Genomic DNA, 21,732 nt, shown 5'->3' on the forward strand with positions numbered 1-21,732 from the left:
TATCTCATTTCTTTGAAGCTCACTGAAGTGACCTTGTACTGTCTGAAATGTTACAGTTCACTCTCATGCATTCCCAGACCCTTTCACGGGCAAACCTGTGGTCTAGCTGGGAGGGGGGAAATGAGTGTACTTTCCTCAAGTCTCTATTCCTATCAAGGAAACATGTACTGCTTAGATGTTTTCTTGCCTCTGAGTAACTCTATGGAAATACATGTGGAAAAGATTGGATTTCTGAATAAAACCATTTAACCAAGTGCTTGGACTTCTTGTTGCAATGGTGCAGGGACCTGTCTACTATATCCTGTCATCCATAGCCTGACAGTAAGTATTAAACAATTGTAATAAATATATCACACACAATCAGCATAATTTGCAAGGTAAGTATCTAACAATTAACATTATCATCTAGGTGCAACACAGATGTAACCAGGAAGAACATCCCTCAGGTAAGCTTCCATAGATTAACATAAGTTGTAGAAAACTCCTTATTATTGATAAAGTGCAATATTCATTTTACGGGTGGAACCTGTAAAATGCTAGGGAGCCAGATGTAATTTATTTGACTATTTCATGTGGTAATTGACTGTTGGTGCTTATAATTGATGTTATTTATTGACTGTTTGTTTGGTGGCTTTTCCTTCACCCCTGACAAGGTCATCTGATGAAACATTGGAATCAAGCCGGCACTGTATGTAGGGCGACTCGGCATGCTATCGGCACACTGTTTCCACCATTTCCACCTGTAAAATGAATATTGCACTTTATCAATCATAAGGAATTTTCTACAACTTATCATATGAATTGGAAAAAAGGGGGAACCCCCCCCCCATGCATTAAAAGTGCTGTCTTTGGATTAGCAGAACTTGGAAAATAGACAACCAGAGCTCAGCTGCCATACTGGTTCTCCATAACAAATCAAAATGGTGTCAGGAAGATGTGATGGTAAAGGAAACCAGGATGAGGAACCTGGGAGGAAAGAGCTGGCAGGAATGAGGGAAAGAGAGGGGAGCCAGCACCAGTGGGGGGAAGCAGGGGACAGAATGGGGGGAATTCAATCCAGTTGTGGAAGGACAGGAAGTTGGGGACACCAGCACAATTCAGATCTGTGCCTCCCTCAGCAGTAGGAACATACAGGAGAAGTGGACTCTATTTAAAAAGAGGAAAAAATAAGCACAAGCCCCAGGAACCAGCCGCTTGTGGATGGGGTCTTTGTCTCCCACTCAAGTGTGTTTCTTTCTTTCTTTTTTTGAAAGTTTTTTTATTTTTTTATTACCTACATTAACTAACAATACAGAGGGAAAGAAGGGGGGCAGGGGAAGGAAAGAAAAAAAAACAGCAACATATAACAACACTTCACTACAAATAATGCTTTCCCTTCATACTGCCATTATTAAAAAATTAAAACTTTGTAAGATATTGATGGAGTGGTTGACCTTGCAAAATACAGATTACAATCCAAATTAAGTCTTCCTCCCCGCCCTGGGCCTCGAACGCAGTTCTCTCTGAGCAACTGCAACCGCAGTGCTCGTTCCCTCCCCCCCCTTCAGACTTCAAATCCTTTTCTTCTTGCTTGGTGTCTTGCTGAAATTCTTGATTTTTGTCCTCAAAAGCCCTTAGTTGATCTTCTGATGTTATCTTGTAAGCTTGAACTAAACCAGATACCTTCCGGAAATAGCCATTTATACTTTATTCCACGTTCCCTCAGAAGAGCTGCAAACTTTTTATACTTAAATCTTCTTTTCCGAACTAAAAATGGAACGTCCTTCAGTATCTTAACTTTATTACCCAGAAAGTCCAGATCCACATTGTATGAGTTGTATAGGATAGTGTCTCGGATCCTCTTAGATGAAAAATCGATGATGATCTCGCGAGGCAGCTGACGCTTCGTTGCATATTTTGAAGAAGCCCAACGGACTTCCAAAATGGCGCTTTTTACCTCTTCTTTAGTTCCCCTCGCGGGTGTTGCCAATAGTTCCGAGGCCAGACCCCATAAATCCTCATTTTCCTCCTCTTTCACATTCTGGAGGCGCAAAATTGTCTGTGTTCGTTCCACTTGTAGCCCGATCAGCTGGTTCTCCACCAGCTTTAACTCTTTATTCGTTGCCCTCACGAGTGACGCATTTTCCCAAGCAGACTTCTCTGCCCCCCCCCGCTACTTCCTTAATGGTTTTCACTTCGCTCTCAATTAAGTCCACCCTTTGATCTGTTTCATTCAGCTTGTCAATAAAGCTTCGATAACCGACCTCTTCACCAAGTCCTCGAGCGACTCTCCTTTCCCCTGCAGGGCAGCTGAGATTGACTTGCCCAAAGCGGGACTCTGCTTTTTCACTGCCATTTTAGGGGGGGGGGACCGCTGACCAAATTCTGAAACTCAGCGAGGGGGAAGAACGAGCCTGCTTAGCTTCAGATCCCACCACTCCTTCGCGTGCGCTTGTAATAACAGAAGGGATTCGCTTACTTACAGGCTACCGCCTAGTTCTGCTCTTTGCCGTTTTCCATGGCCCAGCAGCACTCGAGGTGCCGCGCACGTCTGCCGGCCTCCATAGGAACAAACGGGCAATTTACCCCCTGCATCGATTTCAGGGGGCTCTTCCCGCCGCGTTCCGGACCCTACCTCCCTCACTGGGAGTTCTGGGGGCTAATCTTCGCAGATCAGCCGCCCGGTCAGGCTGCTCAGGCGCTTCCTCCCGGACCTGTGGAGAGGAGCGTCCGACATGGCCGAGAAAACGAAACCGAACACTCAAGTGTGTTTCTTATTGTCAGGATCTAATATATTCTGTGGTTCCTTGGTCAGAGTTACGCCATGTTTAATTCTGTAGTCATTAGTCTTTCTCTCCCTCCAGGTCCAGGTGTTATTTTGACAGCGCTTTCCATGGAAGAGAATACTCTTATCTGTTTCTACAGCCAGAGACCTTGACGGGCCGAGCCTTCCCACAGCAAAGTTCTCATCGCCATGGAAGATGGGGGGATGCTGGGAATGAAGGGTTTGATGTATCACATGTTGTGCTTTCTTTTTCCATTCTCGACAATGACTGTGTTCAGCCAAGATCCTTTCTAGGCCTTGGAATATGGATACTTGTGTCAGAGCCTAGTCTTTCAATAAACCTTTTGAAATCAAGAAATTGTGCTTCTTGCAGAAGGGGGGAGATGAACTCTAGATAACAGGGATTCCATAGTCTGACATTTTGTCGAGAATCCACTTTTAATCCCCCAACCCCTCACCCAGGGAGGATGGATACCAGCGGGAACCTGACTGATCCGTCTGTGCCTGGACAGGAGGGTGCCGGGACTACAGAACTGCCTGCAGGTGGTACCGGGCAGGACCAAGCGTCTCGTGAAGGAGCTCGACCTAAAACAAGTGGGATCCATGAACGTGAACAGCTGATATCGTTGCCAACTCCTCGGCAGTGGGGCTCCAGACCCCGGGAAACCAGGGAGAGGCGAGCTGGCACCATGTTTTCCCGCTCGATGATTGATCTAAGTCGGATTGTCAGGTCGATGGAGCAGGGAGCAATGGGAGGACCTGTTTGGGAAATGGGTTGCCTGTCCACGCTCTTGGCGGGCGCTACTCTGACCAGCTCCCAACAGTGGTTTAGATGGGATGTGGAGGCCGGGCGCCTGGTGGAGGATGTCCAACGGGGGGAGACCAGTGGGCCTCAGAACTGGGAGACTGCGCGTAATGAACTTTTAAGTTGGGATTACACCGATGTGGGCTCAACTGGAACTTGGGACACTGGCGCAGGAGCCCCAGCCGCAGACCCACGTTGGAACCGATTGCAAAATCAAGCTCATGTGGTGCAGTATGGAATACTGGCCGTTACAGGAATGGCTAAGGGCTGGATGGCTAGTGCTGCGGAAGAGGAAGAAAGCCCCAGAGAAACATAGGGGGTGACCTCGGCCGGTGAAGACTGGGTACCGGGGATTTCAGGTGATGCTGTGGAAGAAGCGGATAGACAGCAGCGCGACTGGGAAGAGACCCTGCTCCTGTCGGATCAGACCGTGCTGGCCGAGGAGGAGGAGGTGGAGTGCGGCACTCCTGCCCATTACTGGCGGCTGGAAGGCTGGCTGGATGAGATGGAAGGGGACCTGGCCCAAGCTGTCTATCGAATCGGCCTGCTGGTGCAGGGTGAGGGCTCCACCTGGCCGGTTTCTCGAGCCCGGGAGGAAGGAGGGGCGCATGCTCAAGCTCAGCCGCCCCCTGCGCTACCTGCTCCAGGACCCCAGTCACAGGTTCAAGCCCAGCCTGGGCCTCAACAACCTGTGCTGCTGCTGGCTACTCAAGTTCCGCAACCACAACAACCGCCGCTGCCACCACCAGTCCCGACCCTGCAACTGCTGCCACAGCCACCGCCGGTGCAACCTGCGCCACCCCCGTAGCCTTTGCCGCCACCGCCGCCAGTGCAACTCGCACCAGCCCCACTACCTGTGCTGCCGCCGCCGCCACCGCCAGTGCAACCCGTGCCAGCTCCACAGCCTTTGCCACTGCCAGGACTGCTACTTGCCCTGGGACCGCTACCGCAGCCTCCAGCAGGGCAAGTAGGACCTTCAAGGAGACCGGCTAGACCAGGCAGGCAGGCGCCGGGAGGACCAGCGAGACCAGCGCCTAGACCTCAGCAGATCCCAGGTTGAGTGCCGGCTCCCCTCCAACCACAGCCGCAACAGCCACCGCAGTTCGGCCCTCTGCCGCTAGCCCAGGGACGGCAAGGTGGAGCGGAGTTACCTATGGCGTGGATTAAGTTGGAGGCCACCTTTGATGGAGATACCCACAAACTGGGATTTTTCATGGTACAAGCCCTCCAGTTTTTCAATCGGTGGGGCTATTTGTTCCCGGACGAGGAGAGCCGGGTCACCCATTTAGCGTCCAGACTAGAAGGAAAAGCAGCAGAATGGTACGTGACTCTATATTACTCGGGGGCTCCGGAACTGAACACTTTACAGGACTTTATTGCCTCACTTAGAGCCCAATATGAAGATCCCTTAGAGGAGGAGAGAGCACGTACCGAGCTACAAACCCTCAGACAAGGATCTCAACCCGTGAGAGAGTATGCAGCCAAGTTTCGTCAACTAGCAGCCAAGTGCCCCCAATGTGAAGAAGGGACAAAAATAGTGATGTTCCGTAATGGAATGAATCCCAGGTTGCTCGATCGAGCTTTGATGCAAGATGATCCCCCGACTCTGATGGGTTGGATACAACTAGTGTGTGAGGTGGAAAACCGTACCCAAGTAGTCTGCCTTGTGGAGCAGCAGCAGGCAATGGGAAATAGAAGACCACCTCCCATAGCAAGAGGGGCTTGTGGAGCACCACTGGCTAGGGGAGCTCGAGAAACCCGATGGAGGCAGGGCCTTTGTTTGCAGTGTGGCAACAGCGGGCATTTCGCGGCCCAGTGCCCTCTTCGAGTGCAAGCCCAACCACCTCCCTTAACCACTCGCCCAGTTCCGGCCCCAAGAACCAGCCGAGGTAGAGGAATGCCAAGACGGGGCCGCCTAGACAAAGGGCTAGAAGCCGAAGTGCACATGGAACTTGATGTCCATTTCGCAGAGGCGGATACGCCCAGCCCGCAATGGGGAAAAAAGATGGATCTGTCATGGGGAGGCCCCAACGGCAGATCCCAGCGGAAGTGTGAGAGAGAGAGCGGCCATTTTATTCGTTCCAGTAATGTTAACTAATGCAAGGAGGGGAACTCATATCCGGTGCAAGCTTTAATCGATTCAGGTTGCTCAAGAGACATTATTGCACCCACCCTAGTAAATGGCTTGGGATTAGAAACCCGGGAACTTAAAAGTCCAATTGTCTTTGAACAAATGGACGGTTCAAATATGAACCCAGCGGTCCGAGAAACGGAGCTGGTACCCACGGGTATGGGCAAACATTGGGAGAGCTGGTCCTATATCGTTAGCCAAGCGGCCAAGTATTCCCTCATCCTAGGCAGTCGGTGGCTGTGGGACCATAACCCTTACATTTACTGGGCCAAAGGCATGATTGTGTTCGATTGAGAATACTGCAGCAATCATCATTGGCAAAAGGACTGGGGGGAAGAATCTTCGTTGAACTTAGAAGTAGTGTTGCTCTCTGCAGAAGAACTCAACCTGATTCCAGTGGAATACAGGGACTTGGCACAAGCTATTAGTCAGGAAGAGGCGGACAGCTTACCACCGCACCGAAAAACTGATTGTGCGATTGATCTGATCCCAGGGGAGAGTCTGCCCAAAGGAAAGCTTTATTCCATGAGCCCAGCTGAGAGAGGGAAGCTCCGAAAGTTCATAGATGAAAACCTGGAGAGAGGTTTCATCTGCCCGGCTAGCTCCCCCCATGCCGCACCGGTGCTATTCGTAAAGAAAAAGGATTGGGGGGTTAAGGCTTTGCATGGAATTTAGAGGCATCAACGCAGTGTCCATGACCAATGCCTACCCGATTCCCCTGATTCGGGACCTGCTAAGTGTGGTGGCTCAGGGTAAGATCTTTTCCAAGTTGGACTTAAAAGATGCTTATTTCCATGTTAGAATCAGGGAAGGGGGTGAATGGAAAACCACGTTCAATACGCCATTAGGCCAATATGAATACCTCGTCATGCCTTTTGGCTTATCAGGAGCACCTGCTGTTTACATGTCCATGATCAATGAGGTGCTACATAAGTTTTTATATAAGGGAGTGGTCGTTTACCTGGATGACGTGTTAATTTTTACAGAAACCAGAGAGGAACATATTAAATTGGTCAGAGAAGTTTTGACCACCCTGATACAGCATAAACTCCCTATCAAATTGTCCAAATGTGAATTTCGTAAGACTGAGTTGGACTACCTAGGCTATCGCATTTCAGGACAAGGTTTAAAAATGGATCTGGCTAAAATCCAAGCCGTGAAGGAATGGCAAGCCCCTACTACCCGAAAGCAACTACAATCTTTCTTGGGCTTTGCTAACTTTTACAGGCAATTTATTAAGGGGTTTGCCCAGATCGCCCTCCCATTAACAGATTTACTAAAGACAAAAGGGAGGGGAGAGCAAATGGCTAAACCCACAAGCAAGCTTAGCTGGGGGCCGGAATGCCAGGCGGCATTTGAGAAACTGAAGGACCAATTTACTTCTGAACCGGTCCTCCAGCACCCAGATGAAAACCAAACCTTCATAGGTCAAGTGGATGCAAGCGATGCGGCCGTTGGCGGAGTCCTATTGCAGAGAGGGGAGGACGGAAAAGTACGGCCCTGTGCATACTTGTCTAGAAAATTCACTGAGGCTGAGCGTAATTGGAATGTCTGGGAGAAGGAAGCTTTCGCAGTTAAGGCAGCCCTTTCTACGTGGTGGCACTGGCTGGAGGGGGCACAGCATCAGTTTGAAGTGTGGACGGACCACAAAAACTTAGAGGCTTTGCACCCCCCCCCCCCCCGAAGGCTTAATGCTAAACAGCTTCGGTGGGCTGAATTCTTCTCAAAGTTTGATTTCACCCTAAAGTTTCTTCCAGGCAAATCCAACTTCTTAGCGGATGCTCTCTCACGCATGCCCCAGTTGCAAAGCAGAAGGGAGGAGACTATTGATACTGTTTCCTTCCCTGTCAGTTGGGAGGTGTGGTCACCACTTGTAGCCAAGCAACCAAACAGCAAAGTGAGTCAAATGGGTGGAGAGCTAAAGTGAAAAGCAAGGTGGAAAAAGAGGGAGAGCGAGCGCCCATGGGAAAAATGTCTCAAACGCCAGCGGGAGACTGGATTAAAGAAAACAAACTTTATATTCCCACTTGCCTCAGGAAAGAGGTGTTACAGCAATGTCATGATGCCCGCACCGCAGGCCATTTCGGTTATCTAAAGACTTTACACTTGGTTCAAAAGCATTTTTGGTGGCCAGGAATGAGAAAGGATGTGTCACAATATGTGTCTTCCTGTCCTTCTTGCATTATGGCCAAGCCTAGAAGGGGAAAGCCTCCTGGACTGCTACAGCCCCTGGAAATTCCTAATCGGCCTTGGGAGGTGATCTCTATGGACGTTATCACTGATCTACCCCCCTCAAAAGGTTGTACTTGTATCTTAGTAGTGGTGGATTTGTTTTCCAAACAAGCTCATTTCATTCCGTGCACTACCATGCCCACAGCTAGAAAGCTGGCCAGTTTGTTCATGAAACATATTGTAAAACTGCACTCTTTTCCTTCCAAGGTGATTTCGGATTGCGGTGGACAGTTCATTGCCAACTTTTGGCGGGAGCTTTTACAACTGGCGGGCATTGAACAAGGATTAAGCTCCGCCTACCATCCCGAGAGCGATGGGCAGTCTGAAAGGCTAAATCAAGTGTTAGAACAATTCCTCAGATGTTACATTAATTTTCAGCAGGATAACTGGACCGAACTGCTCCATTTAGCAGAATATTCGTATAACAATTCTGTCCACAGTTCCACAGGAGAAACACCTTTTAAAATTGTGCATGGATATGAAGGAGTAGCGTTTCCGTTTGACTTACGACCAGAAAGCAAGCAAGCTGGAGTCTTGGGAGATTGGTGGACCTCCATCTCCAAGCAATGGACCTTAATTCAAAAGACTCTGGCCAAAGCGAAAGCGGGTTATAAAAAGTATGCTGATTGCCATCGTGTGGAGCAGTGGGAATTGCAGCCTGGAGAAAAAGTCTACATCTCCACCAAGAACTTTAAAACAGAGCAAGCCAGCAAAAAAATAGGGTTGAAATATTTGGGACCCTTCGAAATCAAAAAGGTCATAAACGAGGTAACTGCAGAACTCGAACTCCCGAAGAATCTACGCCATGTACACCCCACGTTTCACATCAGCCTACTGAAAAACGCACCACCCCCAAATGAATGACATCCTGGGCAACCAATACCCCATCCAACCCTTATTGATGGCCAAGTACACTATGAAATAAAAGAAATTTTGAACTCCAAACGCAAACATAATAAACTTTTATACCTAGGTAGGTGGAAGGACTTTGAGGAGGGGTTCAGAGAGTGGGTGGAAGCTTCTCAGGTCAGAGCCCCAAGGCTCCTCGCTAAGTTTTATTCTAGGTGTCAGGTCCAGTGTATATCTAAACTGTACTGACTCCATTTTCTAATGCTCCTAGTGTTTGAGTATTCTCTTCCCAGGTGCACCAGTTCCCAGGCAGCATTCCCACCGGAGGAGACTGTTTTGTCTAACACCGTTCCACCAAGCATTGGCCTTGAAGGAAAGCAGCTTCCCAGGACTGAGAGATGTTGTTTTGAGAACTGTGGGGGGAGGCTGATCCAGATGGGTATTGTTACCCTGTATCTTATGCTTGCTCTTCATTGGTAACAATGATCATGTACCATCCTGAGTCTCCTATTCAGGACAGTGGACTATAATGGACCTTTTCTGCAATAAAGCTTCCTTTGCCAGACACTGGACTTATTCTTGCTTCTAAAGGGAACCTTGTAGAGAGTGCCTTATCTAGCCACAGTCTGACATTTTGTTACCAATCATGTCTGAGTCGGGCCCAGCGGAATCCAAGGTTGTCCCGGACAGGGATCCTTTGTTTGATCCGTATGCGTCTCCCGACAATCAACCTGAGCAACCCGTGCAAGCCCAAGACTCCCAGGAGCTGGGAGCAGCCGGGAACGGAACCGGAGCCTCCACTTCCACCCCGCCTCTCATCGACCTCAGTACTCGGGCCGAAACCGAAGCCAACCTCGGGGCAAGGCCGAAAGCGACTGCTCTCCCTTTGATTTCGGTACCCACCCCGTCGGAGTGGGGAGCCAGACCCCGAGAAACCAGAGAGCGTCGGGCAGGTGGACTTCATCCACTAGTTTCGATGGAAGGGCGCCGAAGCCTAGGAACCGTCCCGGAGCTAGACAGCAGCCAACCATGGCGATATTGGAACAGGACGTCCGAACAGGCGGAGGGGGACACGTCTCGCCGCGGCGCCCTGAGTTGGGATTACTCCGAACTTGTTTCGTGGAAAGAGCCAACGGAGGTCCCTGAACAAAGTTGGGAGCAGATACAAGGTCGCACCTATGCGGTGGATACCAGCATCTCGGCCGTGACGGGTATGGCCAAGGGAATCCTAGCTGCGAGATCGAGAGTCGTCCAAGGGGACCCTCCTCCTTGGGGCCCCTTGTCCCCGGTGAGTGCAACGAATGAAGCTTCCATAAGCGAGCAACCGGGGGCAAGTCGAATGCAACAGCTAGAAGCTAAACTGATGGATATGGAAGAAAGTTTGGCCCATGCCATCCATTTAATTTCGGCAATGGGAGCAGGGGAAAGACTGTCCGCTGAAGAGATGGCGGTACAGATAGCTACCCTTCAAAGTGTTATCTCCTACCCGATGGAGAATGTCCAGCAGCGGCCGTTACCTACCGGCGAAGGGGACACCCATCCGGCCGAGACGGGAGAGCAACCCAAGGAACTTCCAGCACAGCAGGAAATTCCACCGAGCAAGGGAGACCCGGTTGAGCCACCCGGAGAGACCCCCACCGAACTTCCTAACCAGGCAGGAGATGTGCCGCCAGACGGGACTCCCGCTGAGAGGCCTACGGAAGGGGAAGAAAAGCCCAGTGATACACCGGTGAGACCCCCTCTTACTTCTTCTATAACGGTCCGGCCGGACCAAGAGGGAGCACACGCGGCTCCCTCTGAGGAGGGAGCCCCTCGTCAACCGCGAGACATTGTCCCCGCCGGGCAACCTACGGGGGACGGTCTAACAGCGCCAAGAGGCCAGCCGCTGCTTCCCAGATTAACAACACCCGGAGGGGCAAGCCCGCGCGGCCTTCCACCGGTTCAACCCTCGCCGCTGCGGCCTCTCTCACCTCGACCGCAGCTCATATTATTGCAGCAGCCCCAGGACCAGCCCGTTTTACCACCCCCGAACCAACCGGGACGGCCTGCACCACTACGACACCTTCAACCCCCTCCTCAGCGGCCGATTTCCACTCTCCCACACCAACCTCCTCCACCTCGACAGCTGCCACTAACACCTCCCGTGTTACCGGCCAGACCGAGACTGCCGCCTCCTGCTCGCCTGCCACTACAGCCTCCGGCCCAACCAAGACCAACCCCGACACAGCAACCACGGCAACCTCCGCCCGCACAACCAGCCCAACCCCAGCCGGCACCGCAAGTTCAACCGCCACCCGTACAGCAGGCACCGTTGCCCCGACCGAGACTCCAGTTACCTCCTCCTGTTCCTCAGGCGCAACTAAGACTGCCGATGGACTTTTACCCAGCGCCTGCTCCGAGACAGGAGCTCCCAATGGGTTGGGTGAAGCTGGAAGCCACCTTCGATGGGGATCCATCCAAATTGGGATTTTTCCTAGTCCAAGTGGTACAGTTTTTCAACCGGTGGGGGCACCTCTTCGGCAGTGAGGCCAGTCAAATCGAACATCTTGGATCTCGTTTACAGGGCAAAGCAGCAGACTGGTATGTAGGACTATACAATGTTGGGGCCCCAGAACTCGATACTCTTCAGGGGTTAGTGGATGCTATCCGAGCGCAGTATGAAGACCCCTTAGAAGAAACCCGGGCCCGAACAGAGTTGCAAGCCATCAAACAAGGCAGCATGTCAGCAAGAGACTATGTCACAAAATTCCGGCAATTAGCAGCCAAGTGCCCTAGGTGTGAGGAGTCCACCAAAATTATTCTGTTCAAACAAGGCCTTAACCCGAGACTTTTGGACAGAGTCCTCATGCAAGACAATCCCCCCACGTTGTTAGGGTGGATCCAACTTGTTTGCGAAGTAGAAAATCGCATGTTGGAAGTCCGTTTGGTTGAACAACAACAACAAACGGGACAAAGAAAGCCACTGACCTTACAAAGGGGAACACGGGGAGCTAGCTACGCCACCCGTGGAGCGAGAGATGCTAGATGGCAACAAGGGCTATGTTTGCAATGCGGACAAGCTGGTCACTTTGCAGCACAATGCCCTTACCGGCCTGTGCAAAGACCTCCGCTCCAATTACGGCGTCCAACCCTTGCTCCGTTTCCTACGCTCCAACGCCCGACTCCAGCACCCCGAGCAAATAGAGGCCGCGGCGCTTCCCAAAGGCCAGCCTCGGAGAGAGGGCTGGAAGCGGAAGAAGTCATGGAATACGATCCCGCTTCCCCAACCGCAGAAGCTAATCCAGAAAGTCCCCAGTCGGGAAACGAAATGGATCTGTCGTGAAAGGACCCAAACGACAGATCCGTCCTAAGCCCGTCCCTGCACGGAACCGGCCGCCTGGGTCCATCTTATTCATGCCAGTGACTCTAATCAACCCAGAGAGGAAGATGCATATTCGGGTGCAAGCTCTGATTGACTCGGGCTGCTCAAGAGACATCATTGCCCCTGCTCTAGTCAATGGACTAGTCCTACCTACTCGGGATCTACAAAACCCAGTAATCTTTGAGCAAATGGATGGTACCAACATGAATCCTGTAACAACTGAAACCATCCCAGTGATCACAGGCATGGGACAACATTGGGAGAAGAGGTCCTTTGTCATCAGCTCGACTGCCAAGTACCCGTTAATTTTAGGCAGCAAATGGCTGTGTGATCACAATCCCTACATAGACTGGGCACAAGGATGTATTACCTTCAGTCATACCAACTGCAAAAATCACCGTTGGAATCAAAACTGGGGCGAAGATCCGACTCATAAAGAAAAGGCCCTTCTCACCCAAGAAGAAGTCAACCAAATACCCGAACCGTACTGGCCTTTTCTAAATGCTTTCTCTGAAGAGGAAGCAGATACTCTACCCCCGCACCGACGAACGGACTGTGCGGTGGAAATTTTACCCGGAGCCTCACTGCCCAAAGGACGACTTTATCCCATGAGTCTCCATGAACGCGAAGAGCTCCGGAAATTCATCGACACCAACCTCCAACGAGGGTTCATCCGCCCAGCCGCTAGCCCCCACGCCGCGCCAGTCCTCTTCGTGAAAAAGAAGGATGGGGGACTTCGACTGTGCACGGATTTCCGAGGCTTGAATGCAGTGTCCACCAACAACGCCTATCCTATACCGCTCATCCGAGACCTTCTCAACGTCGTGGCCCAAGGTAAGATCTTTACGAAATTAGATCTGAAAGATGCTTACTTCCACGTTCGTATCAAGGCAGGAGATGAGTGGAAAACCGCTTTCAATACGCCCCTCGGACAATATGAATACTTAGTTATGCCTTTTGGTTTGACGGGAGCCCCGTCCGTATTCATGTCCATGATAAACGAAGTTCTACACGAATTTCTGTACAAAGGGGTGGTAGTGTACCTTGATGATGTGTTAATTTACTCAGACACCGAGGAAGAACATGTTCAAACGGTACAAAAAGTTTTAGCCACCCTGATGAAGAATAAGCTGCCCATCAAACTGTCCAAATGTGAATTCCATAAAACCGAACTCACTTACCTCGGGTATTGTATCTCCCAAGAAGGCCTGAAAATGGATCCAGCCAAAATACAGGCGATCCAGGACTGGCAGAAACCCACCACCCGTAAAGAACTGCAATCCTTCCTGGGTTTTGCCAACTTCTATAGAGACTTCATAGCAAATTTCGCCCAAATCACGCTCCCTTTAACAGACTTGCTGAAAACCAAAGATAAAGGGGACCAAGCTAAAAAACCCTCTGCCAAACTGCGATGGACCCCCGATTGCCAAACGGCCTTCGATTGTCTAAAAAAGCAATTTGTAACGGAACCCATCCTCTCCCACCCAAACGAACATTCCCCTTTCATAGTACAGGTTGACGCCAGCGATACGGCGATAGGGGGGGTTTTACTGCAGAAGGGGGAGGATGGCAGGCTGCGGCCGTGTGCTTTCTTGTCTAGAAAATTTTCGGAGGCGGAAAGGAATTGGAATGTGTGGGAGAAGGAGGCCTTTGCCGTAAAAGCGGCCCTTACTAACTGGAGACATTGGCTGGAGGGGGCGCGATACCCTTTCGAGGTCTGGACGGATCATAAAAATCTGGAGGCCCTCCGAAGCCCACGCAGACTGAATGCCAAGCAATTGCGATGGGCGGAATTCTTTTCCAAATTCAACTTCACTCTAAATTATCTCCCAGGCAAAACTAACTTTTTGGCAGACGCCCTATCGCGCATGCCCCAACATAAGAGCAAACGGGAGGAGACTGTCGACACTGTCTTCTCGCCTACGCAACTTGGGGGCGTGGTGACTACTCGCAGCCGTGCCAAGCAGCCCCTCCCGGCCAACCAAGAGTGGAAATCGAAACTTAAAACTGAGGTGGAGAAGGAGGGGGATAAGGCTCCGCGAAGCAAACTAACCCAAGCCCCACAAGGGGATTGGCTAGCCGGGAGCAAATTTTATGTCCCAGACAGCCTCAGACTGGAAGTTTTGCAGCGCTGTCATGACGCTCCCACTGCTGGACATTATGGGTATCTGAAAACTTTGCACCTAATCCAAAGACAATTCTGGTGGCCGGGCATGCGCAAAGACATTTCCCAATACGTTAGTTCCTGTCCTATTTGCCTCAGCGCCAAAACCAGAAAAGGGAAGCCTCCGGGTCTCCTGCAACCATTGGAGACGCCAAACAGACCCTGGGAAATAATATCTATGGACTTTATCACTGATCTACCTATCTCAAAAGGACATAATTGCATTTTAGTGGTGGTAGATCTGTTCTCCAAACAAGCTCATTTTATCCCCTGTACTACTATACCCTCCGCTCGAAAACTAGCAGATTTGTTTCTAAAACACATCGTAAAATTACATTCTTTTCCGTCCAAGGTGATTTCGGATCGCGGCGGACAGTTCGTTGCCAACTTCTGGCGGGAGCTTTTGAAAATGTTGAATATTGAACAAGGCATCAGTTCAAGCCACCACCCACAAACCGACGGGCAATCCGAAAAAACAAACCAAATTTTAGAACAGTTTCTTCGTTGCTACATTAATTTTCAACAAGATAATTGGGTGGACCTTCTCCCTCTGGCCGAGTTCTCTTATAACAACAGTGTACACGCTTCAACGGGGGAGGCCCCCTTCAAAATTGTCTACGGGACTCACTTCAATCCCTTCCCGTTGGATGCCCCCCCTCTCCATTCCTCTAAATCGCCAGATGTATCTTCGTGGTGGGGGGAGGCGGCGCAGCAATGGAATCTTATTAAGAAGCACCTTGACAAAGCTAAACTGGATTACAAAAAATACGCAGACCGCCATCGTGCGGCCGAATGGGAATTACAACCCGGAGATCATGTATATATCTCCACAAAAAATCTAAGACTTGCTCAGACCAGCCGCAAACTCGCTCTGAAATTCCTAGGACCTTTTCCTGTGCGCAAGATAATAAATAAAGTGACTGTTGCTGTAACTCTGCCCAAGAACCTGCGCCATGTGCATGATACGTTCCATGTCAGTCTTCTAAAAAGAGCTCCCACCGACAACAAATGGCACGTCAGAGCTCCACCCATTCCAACGTTGATTGACGACCAAACACACTATGAAGTACAACAAATCTTGGACTCTAAACTTAAACGAAATCAGCTTTTTTACCTCATTAGGTGGAAGGACTTTGATTCTGGTTACGATGAATGGGTGAACTCTGCACATGTTCATGCTCCTAGATTAACCAAAGCTTTTCATACTCGCTATCCATATAAGCCAGGGGGGGATTTGTTTTAAGGGGGGCAGAATGTCAGGTCCAGTGTATATCTAAACTGTACTGACTCCATTTTCTAATGCTCCTAGTGTTTGAGTATTCTCTTCCCAGGTGCACCAGTTCCCAGGCAGCATTCCCACCGGAGGAGACTGTTTTGTCTAACACCGTTCCACCAAGCATTGGCCTTGAAGGAAAGCAGCTTCCCAGGACTGAGAGATGTTGTTTTGAGAACTGTGGGGGGAGGCTGATCCAGATGGGTATTGTTACCCTGTATCTTATGCTTGCTCTTCATTGGTAACAATGATCATGTACCATCCTGAGTCTCCTATTCAGGACAGTGGACTATAATGGACCTTTTCTGCAATAAAGCTTCCTTTGCCAGACACTGGACTTATTCTTGCTTCTAAAGGGAACCTTGTAGAGAGTGCCTTATCTAGCCACAGTCTGACACTAGGTACCCTGAAAAGGCGGGATGGAAGGGTGAGAGGAGGGGTATTAAGGGGGGCAGAATGTCAGAATCTAATATATTCTGTGGTTCCTTGGTCAGAGTTACGCCATGTTTAATTCTGTAGTCGTTAGTCTTTCTCTCCCTCCAGGTCCAGGTATTATTTTGACTGCTTGCAAAATGCCACCCCCAGCCTCCTAGAACAGCCCACTAGTTTTCAACACAGGGTTCAGTTTGGTTTGGGTTGAATTCAATGGATGATTCTCTGGAGTGAAGTTGATCCCCTTTCATCATTTGGCTGTACTGAGGGACATTGTTCATTAGTTCACTTCTAGTTGCTCACTCACTTGTTTCATATGGTTTTGTGAATTTTTAATCAAATTTTCTTATTGTGATTCTCTGGTGTGATGTTAGTCCTCATAGGGAATAATGTGGCAGGGGGCTATAACATGCCCCCCAAAGTCCAATCTCCCTGAAACTTGGATGGTAGTGAGAGGAGTGTTGGGAGAGGGTACCCTGCAAATTTGGTGTAATTAGGGAAGAAAACGCCACCCCCCGGGTCCCCGGATAGCCAGGAGGAGCATTTCCCATTGGAAACAATGGCAGAATCTTCCCTAATAATCCCAGATTGGCTTAAATACCCAAACCCAAAGTGGCTTGCTGCTTCGGGTTTCAGGAGACCTCGCCCTCAGACTGGGCCATGACAAACATAGAATGATACACTCAGTCAACAAAAGGAAAAGGCCACATTGAGATTGTTTATTTCTACAATTTAAAAAATATAAATTATATGACGTCCTGGTTGTGGTCATCAGGGGTCATTTTGTAGAAAAAGAGCTGGAGGAACTCATTAGTATACCTCATTAACAAAACTTATTAGCATATGCCACATCTCTTGCCATCACCAGAAGTGTATCATTGGCATAACTGATTTGCCACACCCCCTGACATCACCTATTCTGGCTGTTTTGGACCCAATCCTGACCATTCAGGGCTGAAATTGGGCCCAAAATGGCAAAAAAGGGGCTGAAAATGGCTGAAAAGGGGGCCAAAATGGTCAGGATCAGGCCACTGATGAGTGGGAGAGTAATCCACCACCCGTCAGAGGCCCGATCCAGGCTGAAATGGACCCAAAATGGCCAAGAGTCAGATGGGTGGGGCCACCTGACATGTGATCTCTTTGGGGAACTGCCGGAACTGCATTCCTGTGCGTTCCCCCTTGAAATGAGCCCTGGTGATCATAGATATGGATGGTTTGCCTTTAGAGCGGCCCTCACATTTGTAACTAGAGGACAGGTGAGGGGCTAATGCTGGTCTTGCGGAGAGTATGCATGTGGCGTCCCCAGGGCTTTTTTTCCTGGGAAAAGAGGTGGTGGAACTCAGGACCGCACAATGACATCACTTTGGGTCAGCTGGACCAAGGGGGGAGTTTTTTAAAGTTTAAATTGCCCTAAGCGAAAATGGTCACATGGCCGGTGGCTCCACCCCCTGATCTTCAGACAGAGGGGAATTTAGATTGCCCTCCATGCCACTGGCGCGGAGGGCAATCTCAACTCCCCTCTGTCTGGAGATCAGGGGGCGGGGCCACCGGCCATGTGACCATTTCCAAGAGGTGCCGGAACTCCGTTCCACCGCATTCCTGCTGAAAAAAAAGTCCTGGGCGTCCCCAATTGACACAAGGGCTGATTGAAGGGGTGAGATGGTGCAAATGATGGTAGCTACCTGCAAACCTGGTGCCTGGAGACATTCATTCTCAGAAAGAGAGCTTCTGTATGTACTTCGCCTGGCCCGTGACAGCTTGGGGGGAGAGGGAGGCTATCAAATGTGATCCAATTTTTGGAGTAATCAAACCATTCCTGATTGCCTCGGCAGTGGAGACACAGCTCTCTTAGAGATACCTGTGGCAAAATCATTATTCTAATGTCTCCCAAACTAAAGTATTAAAACTTAACTACTTGCTAAGAGGAGAAAAAGTGCCATGGGGTGCACATACATTTATATGCAGCCAGAAACTGTGCATGTTTACTCAAAAATAAGAGCTTCTGAGTTTAGGTGCTCAGCACGTGACTGGCCATCTCCAGGAATATGAGGGGTGCAGAAATGGGTGTCATGCAACACTCTAGGATTTTCCTCAATCTCTATGGTTTTGTACCAAAGAGTCTTGGGAAATTCCTACAGCATCCCATGATGCAAGCCCCCCAAACACCACTATTTTACTCCAGCTGCTCCATCAAGCAGCAGCAAGAGCCAAGAGGAGGACGTCTCCCCACCACCGAGGGCAACCTGGTTACCATATTCTGAGTGAGGCTTCCTGTCAACTACAGTTGCACAGGATTGTCTCCTTAGCTTGTGTTGTAGATCATGCCAACTGTTTTGCATGTAGAAAATCTGGGCAGGCTTTATACAGTTCAGGTGGTAACATATCCTCACCTGGAGGTTGACCGGTGGGTAATGAGGCAATTAGTCCTCTAATTTCAGCTTCAGAGACTGGTGTCCATTCTGGCAGGTCCAGAGGATCCTGATGTACAACCTGTTGGCAAGTCCAAGTTCCCTGTGGTTGGGGATATTGAGGTCCAAATACTTTATTAAAGTAAGAAGACCAGACATGGCCTGGAATAAATGAATCAATGTGGCAGTAAAGAGAGCTTTTTTTGAATGCAACCAAGTCCTAGAATCGCGAGTCGATTCTTTCAGATACTGCACGATCTAACTCATTCCAGAGACATTTAGCGTGTTCTAATTTCTTATGTTTAATTAGAGCTTTATACAGAGACCTGAGCTTTGTTAAATTGCTGATCTGAGCCCTATCCCTATTACGCCTGGCCTGTCTCATAGTGTGGAGGAGTTCTTTTTTAAGTGCTCTGCATTTGTGGTCAAACCAGCCACTTTGAGCATGGAATATCGGCTTCATGGGCCTGTTGTTTGTTAAAACGGGTTTAAGCTGGGAATTGATTTTGTCAAAAGTTTTAATCACAACTGTGGTGGTTTGTAAAAGAGGTTATCTCAGTCTGCTCACTTCCAAGGATGACAAGGTATTAGATATAGTGCAATGTAGTTTTCCGGACCATTTTAGCCTCCTAAGATTGGGAGTCATGCTCTCAGCAAGGTCTGGAACTGGTTTCGCTAGAACATTAACGTTGGCAGTAAGAGACAGTTATCCGGGATCTACAGCCCAGCCCCTGGACTTACCTGGAGAAGAGGACGGGAGACCCCCGGGAGACAGTGGTCCAGCTGCCTCAGCAGACAGCCAGACCCAACACCAGCCAGCCACAGGGGGAAGGGAAGAGACACCCAAGCCTCAGAGGGTTAGAAGGGGCAGGTGGAGGCCAGCTAGTCCCACCCTCCAGTGGGAGTCCAGGGGACCAGGTAGGGAGAATAGGGGCAACCCAGAGAGGGTTAGAGCAGACGGAGAGGGCCAAGACAGTGGGGACAGGCAGCCAACAGCTGGCCAAGCTGAAGCCTTACTAGACAGGGAGGAGAAGCAGCCTCAGCAGCTCAGAGCCACGCCCCAGCCTGCAGCCCAGCTGGAAAGCAATAACCTAGCCCAGGGGATGCTAGGAGCTAAGCAGCTCCAGGTGGAGCTGCCTGAGGCATTCTTTGGAGAAGATGGACAGCCAGCCAAGGAGGCTCAGCTGTGCCTGCCTTCAGCTGTCAGCTCAGCCAAGGAGGCTGGACAGCCAGCCAACGAGGCGCAGGTGGACCGGCCCAGGGCTTCCAGCCAAACGAGCACAGGTGCAGCTGCCTAGGCCAGCTCAGGCCATAGTTAGAAGGCAGCAGGAGGGTGTGGTTGGCAGGTGGAGCATGGCTAGGCTGAAGGGATAAAAGGGAAGCCCACCCACAGGGCGTGGTGGGTTGACTAGGAGTGATGGAGTGGAGTTGGAGGGGAGCAGAGCAAGAGCGGAGGCGAGGAGGAAAGTTGATGGAGGAGGAGATGGCGGAGATCAAAGGGGATGAATGGCGCAGGTTGAGCAGGCCAGCAAGTGGACTGAGAGGGAGTCTGGGTGAGGTATACTGCCCCTCCTTCCACAGAGCAGGGCCCTGCAGCATCCCTGACATCCCTTTGACATCAGGGCTGGACATACTGGTGCCCCGCCCAGCAGTGACTACCGCAAGCCCTGACAACAGTCTCAAGGGACAGTGATCACTTAATGTTACATAGAATCATAGAGTTGGAAAGGGCCATACAGACCATCTAGTCCAACCCCCTGCCCAGTGCAGGATCAGCCTAAAGCATCTCTGACAAGTATACATCCAGCCTCTTCTTGAAAACTGCCAGTGAAGGGGAGCTCACCACCTCCCTAGGCAGCTGATTCCACTTTTGAACTATTCTGACGGTGAAATTTTTTTTCCTAATATCCAGTCGGTACCTTTGTGCATGTAGTTTTAGCCCATTGCTTCGCGTCCTACCCTCTGCTGCCAACTGGAACAGCTCCCTGCCCTCCTCCAAATGACAGCCTTTCAAATATTTAAAGAGAGCAATCATGTCCCCCCTCAACCTCCTCTTCTCCAAACTAAACATTCCCAAGGCCCTCGGCCTTTCCTCATAGGGCTCAGTCTCCAGACCCCTGATCATCCTCGTCGCTCTCCTCTGCACCCTCTCGATTTTGTCCACATCCTTTTTGAAGTGAGGCCTCCAGAACTGCACACAATACTCCAGGTGTGGCCTGACCAAGGCAGTTTAGAGAGGGGCTATGACCTCCTGCGATTTCGATGCTATGGCCCCTTTGATACAACCCAGGATTGAATTAGCCTTTTTTGCCACCGCATCACACTGACTGCTCATATTCAGTTTACAGTCCACTCTTACCCCAAGATCCCTTTCACATATACTACTGCCCAGAAGTGTATCCCCCATCCAGTATTTGTGCTTCTCATTTTTGTGGCCCAGATGTACTACTGTGCACTTGTCTTTGTTGAATTGCATCCTATTCACAGCTGCCCACTTCTCCAGAGTGTTCAGGTCTTGTTGAATTTTAATTCTATCTTCTTGGGTGTTTGCTACCCCTCCCAATTTGGTATCATCAGCAAATTTAATTAGCAGCCCTTCCACTCCTTCATCCAGATCATTGATAAAAATATTGAAAAGTACTGGGCCCAAAACCGAGCCCTGTGGCACCCCACTGGACACCTCCCTCCAATCTGATGAAACGCCGTTGACCACCACTCTTTGAGTGCGGTCCTCCCACCAGTTCCCTATCTGTCCAACCTGCATAATTTGCATGGCACCTCTTTTGATTCCACAGGGGGGTCCATCTAAAACCTCAAAGTTAAAAACCTGGTTAAAAATCTGTGCGTTCACACCATCTCTTGCTTCAAACTTGCCCGCCCCAATTCTCTCATTGAAGTCTCCGCATAGAATAACGTGTGCATTCGGGTATTGAGAAGTTAACCTGTTTATTGTGTCATTTAGTAAATCCCAGATACACTCACCTTTCTAGGGTGATAAGCCCCTAGGGGGAATATACGTTAACACAGAGTAGACTTCTAAAATGATCACCTTTGAGAAGCAGGGCCTGATAATTATTAGGGCCAGTATTCTCTAGCACTTGTAAAGGTACACCATCCCTGATGACCTGTTAGGGGTCTCAGCCAACAACTTCCCACTTAGGGAGTGGATTTACAAGTCAGATGTGGTGATGGGCCAGGTATCAATATTAAAATCCAAGGCAGCTCCTTGGTATAAATTAATTAAATTTGATCACTAAGATCCACCTACCTAGCCAGCATTTCTCATTATAATCTCAGAGTGGCTGCTTCCACA

The sequence above is a fragment of the Eublepharis macularius genome, chromosome 8 (assembly GCF_028583425.1).
Source record: "Eublepharis macularius isolate TG4126 chromosome 8, MPM_Emac_v1.0, whole genome shotgun sequence".
NCBI classification, from domain to species: Eukaryota; Metazoa; Chordata; class Lepidosauria; order Squamata; family Eublepharidae; genus Eublepharis; species Eublepharis macularius.